Here is a 10,636-nt window from a genome sequence, read left to right as displayed (position 1 = left end):
GTACTGATAATAATCAATTTTCGTGGAAACTGAGTAATTTTTAATCTAATAACTTTGTTCAAAATTTGGTTCTCAATCCATTCCCAGGATTATTTTGAAAAAAAATCCACATCCGTGAAAAGGTTTTCACCGAGAGGATTAATAGAACTAAGAATAGAATCCTTTGAGCTAAGTTTTCGCTTTGAGCGTGTCAAGAAGTGTACTTACCCGGCAGGATGTCAAAACACAGAACGTTACGTAACTAAAGGTAATGAGAAATCGGCGCAAAGGACGCGACGGACATAATCAGAAGTAGCACTACAGACTTTGAGAGAATGATATGCACTTACGTGCCAACTTTTGTTGAAATTCGTGCAGGAAATGCCCAACGGACAGACAAGAGATCCTCTTTTAAATACATAGATGGGAATACTGGTATGGGTTGTCAGGCAGGGGATAATCAAGGAAGAGGTATGGAGGCTGGATGGCTGAATCCTGGAGAAAGGTCCGTATGACTTGCAGCCATATCCGTGACGTGATGCGTTGAAGTATCCGGCCTTTCTCCAGCGCTCAAATAATCGTCTCCGTAATCGCTCGAGTCACGCTGAACACGCCAGGGAGAGAAATAAAGAAACTGACGCATTAATTCTAACATCCTTAACAAAATTTCACGCAATGTGCCTCGCCCGCGAGGATACTATCTTTGAAGTTGTTCAACCGCAACTGTGCACAATGCAAAATAATTTTAGAGCGATTTCATAAATTTTCGGCGTTCCATTTTAAGAAAGATATCTTTTTTCAATGTTTGATTACTTTCTCACGTTTATTACACAACAATTATTAACAATATCGCGGGAATCTTTAAATGCCTTCACGATCATTCACAAGAAGTCTCCCTCATGTTACGGTAAAACTAAAAGTATAGTATCCAAAATAATTCTAATTCTGCAGACCATAAAAAAATTTTCCACTTTAAATTAAATTTACCAAACAAGTGTACAACGTTTTATTCATATGACATTTTACCTCAACGAGGGTTAGTTACTTACACTGATTTATCAAAATACTAATGGACGAATTCAATTTTTTCCAAAAAAGCATACAAAAATTTATAAAGGTGTTCATTGGATATTTAAGAACGGCGGTTGCCTAGGGGGTTTACGGGTTACCCGTTGCTATGGTATGAATGGTCAGCCAGAAATACTTACCTCCAGTGTGATGACCTAGAAATTCCTGAAGGACAGTATAAACTGCAGTTTGATCCCACAATTGTCACGCACATATTATGTTATTTTTGTCTTCCTATGAACTTTACACGAATTTAAAGGAAGGAAAAATTGTTAAATAGTAAAGAAGAATACTGTATAAAAAATTACCTTACCTCATGAAACGTGAAGGTCTTTCCACATAGATCCCCGAATCAGAAATTTCATTTCAATTCGTTTTCACCGAAAGTTTCTTCGAGAGTAACTCAGGCATCACCAACCGATACCACGGTTGAAAAAAGTCACCGTACCAAGAATCGTACACGTTCGCTTCGGTAAAAGTGGATCATCTAAAAAGAAACGGGAAGCGAACCGTTAAGATAACCTATTGTCCTGAGGCAGTCATTGGAATGAGCTGGAGGGTAAAAAGAACAGAACTAGAATGATTTCAGCATCACAAAATGAAGATGTCATAAATTTTATGTCTACGGATAAGTGGTGCAGAATCCCGTGTTAAAGAATTGTCTTTCACTGATGAAACAAAAATGAGGATCATTTAGTGAGGGCCAAGTCACTGGGATAAACATTTACTTGCTGCAAAAAAATGCCTTAGAAGTGTCTAGTACAAATTTTACTTCTTGCGAAACAAATATCCAATTCCGGTAAAAAAAAAACACAGTTCATTCCATATCTCTTATGGTATAATCTGCTGGGAGCATACATGAACAAATTTCAGTGTGTACTCGTTTTGGCAAAGCAAATGTTGCAATGTGAAATTTCATAAAATTCCGCGTTTTTATTATCGGCTACCACCGGTATGTACTATATAATTAGGTATCACGAATACACCAAGAAGTATTAGTTACAATATTAAAATTCATTTCTCGCATGAAAATTTAAATGCAACAAGCAGCAATAGTGAAAAAATTGAAGTCATGAATTGCCCTGAGAGAATAAGAACATCCAAAATGTCCCGGTAGGATTTTTTTCTCTTCCCTAACAATGTATATCGCATCATTCAGACGGCTCAGATACCAATTTCATCGGCGTAATTACTGGATCTAAAATTCAGCTTCATGAGGCAAGTAGTGCGGTGCCATTTTTTATGTTTTTAACCGAGGGGAAATCTTTTCAAACGCATGATTGACGTTGATGTACAACGGTGCTTCCCGGGAAGCATTTATTATGGCGTTGCGGTACATGCCAGCGACTGAGCCGTGTGCCTCAAATATGGAGTTGTTCATTTCACTTCCTACTTTTCTGTGGGAAAAAAAGTCCAGAGAGCCCAGAGAGCATTATCGAAGCGGCAAAGTGACTTAAGAATACAATAAGACGAGAAGTGAAGACTGCTGCACATAGGGGAAATTAACGCAACTACATTCGAAAGAACTCTCGCGAGACTACATTTAGAGTTCGCCGCAAGTGCATAGTACCTCGTAGATATATATGTAGAGCTCACAATCAGCAAAGAAAATTGAGGAAGGTTGGTTAAAAACCATGGCGATGAAAATAGAGCTAAGGAATAAATTTACCGTTATAAAAACAGGATGTATAAGTATTCTCTGGAGCCGAGGTAAAAAAATGGTAGTTTCTAACGAAAATATTTGCCTCATTTTATTACGAATACGGTGAGAATAGGAATAATATCCGGCCACTTTAAGGATGCACTAGATAAGCTGCTCTACCGCTATAATTCCTTTTGTTGGCATGTCATAACTCATGCATGACTCACTTCCTTCGCTACATTTTCGTTTATTTTTACTATCTAGTAGTTTTAATTGAATGGCAGCATATTCGTAATATTAAAGAAAGTTCGAAAAATCTCTAGCAGAACTAACAGTCCCTAAAGATTGGAAAAAAGCGAACGTCACGCCTATATTTAAAGGTAGGGACAGGGAAAAGCCTAGTAATTACCGTCCGATTTCACTTACTTCCACTTCTTGCAAAATATTGGGAAATATTATTTTCAGTTCGATAATAAGGTTCCATATTTAAAGCTGGAAGCCTACTGCATAGATACACATGTTATTGGTTGTATCAAAGATTTCCTAAACGATCGCGAACAGAGGGTTGTTTTGGATGGAGTTAGCTCGGATACAATTCAAGTTACGAAAGATTTCGTGCTTTCCCGGCGAATGGACTTGGTAAAGAGTTCTCGGGATCGCCACCAGGTCAGGAACTCCATATCTGCCAACGTTTCGATGTCCGACTCGGTTCACAGCCCTGAGGACGATGACCGAGTCGGACATCGAAACGTTGGCAGATATGGAGTTCCTGACCTGGTGGCGATCCCGAGAACTCTTTACCAAATTCAAGTTACCTCATGTGTACCCCAAGAAAGTGTTATCGGTCCTCTATTGTTCCTTATTTACATTAAAAATATAAACACCGTGGTCATGAGGAAAATCCGCCTCTTCGCAGATGATGTAGTTGTATACAGAGAAGTGTACGACCACAGCGACAAATGACCTCGTTGCCATACATTACTGTTGCAGTACTTGTGAGTTAGAATGGGGTGTTTGCATGGATTTTTTAGCGATATATGCGGAATCCTCACTTCATCCTAGATACGGAAATGCTATTTAAACTTAAATTTAGGGTAATTTTGGCCATTTCTGGCTGCGTAAAAAATTACCCGGTTTGAACGTCCGCGAAAACAAGAAAAATGAACATGGCCGCCTGTGACGTCACGTGCCCGTAACTTCGAGTACTTGCCGTACGGGTATGCTGTAGTTAATGGTTACGCGCTCTCTTGAACGAAAGTCAGAGATAAACTGTGCGCAATGTGGGCATATAAATGGAAAACAAGCAGTAGGAACCCTAGGAAAGTGTTTTTCGCGGTTCCGAAGAAAGAGAAACGGAGGAAGAAATGGTTTAGAGCTGCAAGAAGGGACTTCAATGTCTCTCTGAAATCAACCCTTTATTGCTGCGAGGACCATTTTAAGGTATTTTAGTACTTATTACTGACGCTTATTGAATAGATACTAATGTATGTATATGACACGTAAATTATTCATGGTGAAGAGCCTTTAACATCTGCTGAATGAATCCATTAATCGTACAAAATAGCCAACGTAATGAAATGGAAAATAGAGGCTTCCAAAAAACTGCAATTCAAAGGATGTAAATTGTTGACGAAGAAAACCTTGGAAGAAGCATCTAGTAGATCAGAAGTAAACAGTTTGAGCTATGATTTTGGTATGTACAGTTAAAAATATATACCTAATGCTTTTGTTCATAGATGGAGGACGACATGGAAAATTTCATGAGGTGCAAAATGGTAGGAGGGCATAAGCTATTGAAAGAATGTGCCTTTCCCCACGTATTTGGCTACCAGGAAGATCGGTAGAGAGCATTTGCGTCAACCCCCCGAAAATTACCCATGAAGAGGACTCAGCAGAGATTAATAGAAGACGCACTGAGTGTAAGTTATACTCTCTGGTTATACATATGCAGCCCTCCCTAGGCTGGTTCTAAAGATATTTGTAGCCTCAATGTGAATTGATGAATATTATGGTCTTATTATGGGAACTCTTTATAGGCACCTACTTTAAGTGTAGATTGCATTGTTTATATTTGCCCTTTAAATAAATTAATATTTTAATTAATGAATAAAATAAATGATAATCACTGAATAGAAACAGTTACAGAGACATAAATGTGTTTTACAGGTATAGAATGACTAATATATGATATGCTGCCAACGGTATAGTTTTATCGAATCGCCAATTTTCGTCGGATCTTCACCAGAATTGGTATGCATGGCTTATTTCACATTCTGGACAGTGTTGGGGGTCGACGAGGGCGCTTCGAGTGCAGGTGGAAATTTACTAATTCATTACTTATCTTGGTCCAAAAGATATGGTAAAAAAATTAACATTTTTCCTAATCCGTCTCATTGTGTCATTGTTTCGTAAGAAACTTTAATACATTCATAATCACTTTTCACGTAAGAAACTTTAATACATTCATAATCACACATAAAAATTCAAAGGAAGGCTGCGCGTTTCGTCAAAAACTGCTACGGGCGTACAGACAGTGTTATCCAGATGTTAAGCGAGTTAGGCTGGGAGCCGTTGGAGACTCGGAGGCTGCGCGCTAGGCTTAGATTGCTTGAACAATTGAGAATGGATATCTTTAAGAGCGACACAGAGAACATAATATTAGAGCCACACTATATTTCCAGGTCCGATAGAAGTGATAAATTAAGAGAGATGTTTTGCCGAACGGATAGATATGCGAATTCGTTTTCCCCCCGAACCATAAAGGACTTTAATAAACGCTAGTCCCAACTTCGTTTGAGCACTTAATTTTTTTTTTTAGCTGTAAACGGCTGGTGTCCTAACACCCCCTGCCACACGCCTTTTAGGCGGCTTGCGGGGTATTATGTAGATGTAGATCATAGGCGGATTCAGGGGGGGGCACGGGGGCACGTGCCCCCCAGACCCTTAAAAATGTGCTAAATTTTTAATACGGTCCCATTATCATTTCGTTCGTTTTGTATGACGAGGTATCCTTGTGACCCCCCCACCCCTGAACAAAATCCTGGATCCGCCCCTGTGCAACATTGAAGCCTAATAACAACAGAGCAGTTAATATTTCTGAAAAATATTTCATATTAAAATGTGGCATCCATACTCTTGGCTTTAACTATTGGCAATACTTGGATTCTAACCCCATCATATCTGAAATAAAATGGGCAAAATAATAAGCTTGAAAGTGAAATAAAATGTTGTTAATCATATATTTAATTCTATACTTATATGCCCAGTAGGAGTTTGAATATTTTCATATAACCTCAAGTGATTATTGAAAATTTGAAGTGAAGAGTTTGGTGCTGCTCAGGTACTCAAATTTAAAAAAAATCAACTTGGTACTATGGACATAAGGGTCTCGTTAAATGTATATCAGTTACTTGCAAATTATTGCCTGAATTATACAACTCATAAAATATATGCTTTTCTTTTAGGTTGATAAACATATCCCTCCCCATATAACCAGTCATGATTTGGTTGAGGAGTCAGTGGACATAGAAGTAGACTGCTCTGAAGCTCATGAGGGTGGAAATGCTGCATCCAACTATGAGCCATTGACTGTTACTAAGACATTTAGTGATGCTAGTGTCCAAACTTCTGTTTCTCACAGGAGTAAGGGTATTAATTGCAATATGACTAAAGAGGAAGTACTTAACATTGCCACATCACCCATCAAGTTACAGAGAGATGTGTCGACATCTCCACTGAAGAGAATAGGTGGGGCTGTGGATGAAGAGGAATTGGAGTCTGTCACAACAGACTCAGATGAAATGAATGAGGGTGTGGAAAATGGCAGTGGGAACGAATATGAGCCATGCTCATCTGAGAGTGATGAGTCTGCTCATGAATTTCAGGACCCTGATGCAATTACTCTTGTGTAAATAGGAAATCCAAAATGTATATTGGCGTGCCAGAAACGTGGTTTCCTCATGCAATGTCTTTGATAATGAAATACACTAAACTTGGCCAGAGAGACATTGTATTTACTCTCATGAAAATCAAGGTAAATGATTCTTTTGAAAGGCTCGCGGATCAATTTTGCATATCATGTGGCCATGCATGTAAAAATTTTAACAGAACTGTGCCAATCCTGGCACACACATTGAAGGAACTGATCTATTGGCCTGATAGGGTTACTATAAAAAGGCAGCTTCCCATACCTTTCATTGTACTATGGAGATGAAATCATTTGGTAACTTACCGAAGTGCCTTCGTTCCTCTAACTTCCGGAATGCTGAAGCAGTCATTTCCCTTCAAATACTCCGCCACCATAAATACATCTACTTTTGGTAGATTATTTGTATTTCCTTTATCAAAATTTACCTCTAATGCCATGTTTTCGACAGTTTTCCCAGTCACAATGAGGCCTCATACGGGTAACTACGGGCAAGTGACGTCACCAACCGTATCTTCTCCCGCTGATTTCCTTGGCACTTTAGCGATTTTATTATTCATTTAATAATATATTTCTCCATTTTACTGCATTAAAACCTATGTTTTCTTCATCTACTTCCTTTCCTCTATACGATGAAGAAATATTTAAGCGCAAAAAATTTTTATGCAAACACCCCATTAAATAATGAAAAGTGTATGGTGATGACTTTTTGGGTAAAGGATATATATTCAAGAAGAACATACACCGCTAACGGGATTCTATTATCAAATGCTTAGGGGCGAATTCGTTAAATACTTAGGGGTCACCATTACCCGGGATCTTTCGTGGGGTAAACACATACATGAAGTATGCGGGAAAGCTAACCATAAACTGGGATTTGCCAAAATAATTCTCGTTAGTGGCTCAAAAAAGGTGAAAGAAATAGGCTACCTGACTCCAGTGAGGCCTCACTTGAATATGCTGCTGGCGTATGGGACCCTTATGAAGTAGGACTGATAGCTGAAATCAATCGAGTGCATCGCATGGCGGCCAGATTTGTGATGGGTTACGACAAAAAGAGCAGCGTTTCCATTATGGTACAGGAGGTAGGATGGGAATCCTTCAAGAGCGTAGATTTAAGTAGAGGCAAAATATGCTAACTAAATTCGAAAAAGATATTTTATCAGACGACGTGAAACATATTCTTCGTTTACCATCGTACTGTGGTAGATGTGATCATGAGAAGAAAACAAAAGAAATAGACTGCAAAACACAGAGATTTAAAATGTCATTCTTCCCTCGTGCTATTAAGGATAGCAATGTTGTCTCAATTGATAGGATTAATGGCGTCACTCGCTAGGATGCCTCATTGCATGTTTTTTTCTGTAGTTCTAACCTTGCTTTTATTTGATACAGGCATTACAAACCATTAGCAAGTTTTTTAAAATGAATATGCATGTATATTTTGCTAGTATGCATATTATTTCTATGACCGTGCGGTGTGCATGTGGCGGTCCTCTTGCATGGCGCATGTTGGTGACTGGTCACCTCCTACCCAACACCCTAGAGGTGGCTCGCAGGGTATTATGTAGATGTAGATGTATAATAAGAGACTAAAAAAACTTGGACACTAACTAGATAAGTAGTTTAAGACATGTACATTCACGTGATAAAAAAACGTTAATCCCTAAGATTTTTTCCTTTATTTTTTTTCAAAGGGGTCATTACTTTCTGGATACACCACGTATGAGGCAATTTTTTGTGATATAACTAGGGCTATGAAAAAAATACTTCGATAATTCAGAAAATGGTGACCATAGTGAAAGCGTTTCAATCGAGATTCGTAAGGAAAATAATTGAAATCCTATAGGAAGGCAAAAATAATATAAATGGTAACTCGTTGAAAAATTAGCAATTTTCCTCCTTAGGATGATTCGAGCTGTATCGAAAACTGCTGGCAACAAAAACAAGCTGTATATTTCAAGACTGCTGTTAGATCGTCGTTGAAATTCATCATATTTACAAGTGAAATATTCCCCAATACTGGGAATCGAACCACGGTCCGTCGTTTTTCCGGACCCAGAGTAGAGGACTACGCTCTCAGTAAAATTAACATTACAACGAGGATAACCAAAATAAGTGTCAGGTGGCATCCTCAAATTCAGAAAACAGTCCTGCCTCTCAGCCGCAAAGACAAATGAAATGGACACTTATCTCCCATATTCAAGGTGAAAAATAATAAAAAAGCTATTCCGGTACCGGGAATCGAACCCGGGCCTCCCGGGTGAGAGCCGGGTATCCTAACCACTAGACAATACCGGATGGTGGATACTGGTTAAAGGAAAATAATTAACGTATCTTCTAAGAATGAAGTAGGGTGGGAGAATCCTACTCCAGATTAAATGAAACTTTCGGGATATACCTACATCGTGTTCCACATGCACTACCGATGCAGAACGATGACTGAGATTAGTGACATCCCTGAGTAAACTTCCGGTTGAGGTGCGGCCCAAGAAAATCTAAAGAAGTAGCCATATTTAATGTTGGAAAGCCACAGTTGGAATACACACGATGTAGACAAGTGCAACAATACGAAACGAGGTATTTCCAGTGATTAAAGGCAGCTAGCAGACGCGCGGTGAGAAAACGTCTCCCTCAATATAAATCGAACCTTTTCACAATCACTACCATCATTGCAGGTCGAAATAGAACAGAAAATAAACCAAATTAGTAAAAATAAATTATTTGAGGTTCAATTAATAATTTATAAACTTACATAATTTATGAATTATGTTTAATACACACTAATGTTCAGGAAATAAACTCTTCCAGAACCAAAATTGCCAATTGCGCAGCACTTAAAAGTTTTCGCACGTACAGTAATATGACTTCACAATGATGATATTCAGTAAGAACTTCTTCCTTTCCAGGAAATACTTTGAATATAAGGGATCCCAAAAATCATTTCTGGCGGCACCATTCAGCTGCATTCACGCACTTAATGCATGTAAAAAATTCCCTACCCTATTTAATCTTGAGTGTCTTTTCCCCGAGGTATAGCACTGCTTATTCTGGTATTTAATGAATTCTACGCTTTCCAGTTTACGCTATCATGTGATACAGATGCTTCGATGAAGACCTATTTTGTCTTGAAACAGTCTGAGTGCATATAACGATTCCTCATTCGAGTCGCATTTTCAATTTTGTGTATTGTTATACCTTTATCTTATAAAAGTACATGAATATTTTGCCTTGAATACATAAACGTATTTCATTAATATTGACCAATACTTCATTTTTACTTTCTATGTAATTTTTCTGGAGAAGAATGGATACGGTGAAGTGGACAGAGAGGAAGAAGAACGATGAAGTGTTAGGTATGGAGGCTGAGGAGAGGCAGCTTCTAGATGAGATACGGAGGAGACAAAAAGTATGGATGGAAGGAGCACTTAGCGGGGAGGGAATGTGGAAAACGGTATTAGAGGTTAAAATGTTCGGTAAACGAGGTAGAGGAAGGAAGAGAATAGGATTTTCATACAGAAAGATTGGGAGTATGCCTTGCATTGAATTGAAGACGGGAGTATTTGAAATAAGGGGAGGCTCCCAGAATACTTCTTAAGTACTCCATGGAAACCAACCTTAATGTGTGGAATACTTTAATAATAATAATAATAATGTAATTCTTCGGTTGCATGGAGCGTTGCATGTATGCTCGATGGAAGCTCACATCACATACAAAAATAAGTACGGGTAAATATACTCGTTGTTTCATACAAACATGAAGTGCGCGAGGGGCGTTTTAAATACCGCATTTAAGTGATTAGCCATCCTCTGGTAATCACCCAGGAGGTTGCCATCAAGGTATAATGTAGATGAACTCTTTTCATTTCCCCGTGAGTTACATCGGCTGAGCCAGTGTACCTCAGAGTCTTTGGCCCACACCCATCGATCTGTAGCGAGCTTTTTTTTATTTTCTGTCATTGCTTACGTATTTGCTCGGCCCACAATGCACCGCGGTTCGTTCGCGTGCGTCCATGAGCTCG

At 38.7% G+C, this 10,636-nt stretch overlaps 1 non-coding gene across 1 annotated transcript; it reads right to left on the bottom strand.

The window, feature by feature from the left end:
• Window positions 1-8,843: 8,843 nt before the first annotated feature.
• Trnae-cuc lies at window positions 8,844-8,915 on the bottom strand. The gene has a single exon. It is a non-coding gene; the product is annotated as a tRNA-Glu (tRNA).
• Between the last annotated feature and the right edge of the window lie 1,721 nt (window positions 8,916-10,636).

The sequence above is a fragment of the Ischnura elegans genome, chromosome 9 (assembly GCF_921293095.1).
Source record: "Ischnura elegans chromosome 9, ioIscEleg1.1, whole genome shotgun sequence".
In the NCBI taxonomy this organism is placed as follows: domain Eukaryota; kingdom Metazoa; phylum Arthropoda; class Insecta; order Odonata; family Coenagrionidae; genus Ischnura; species Ischnura elegans.
This window is presented reverse-complemented; position numbering and strand designations above follow the sequence as displayed.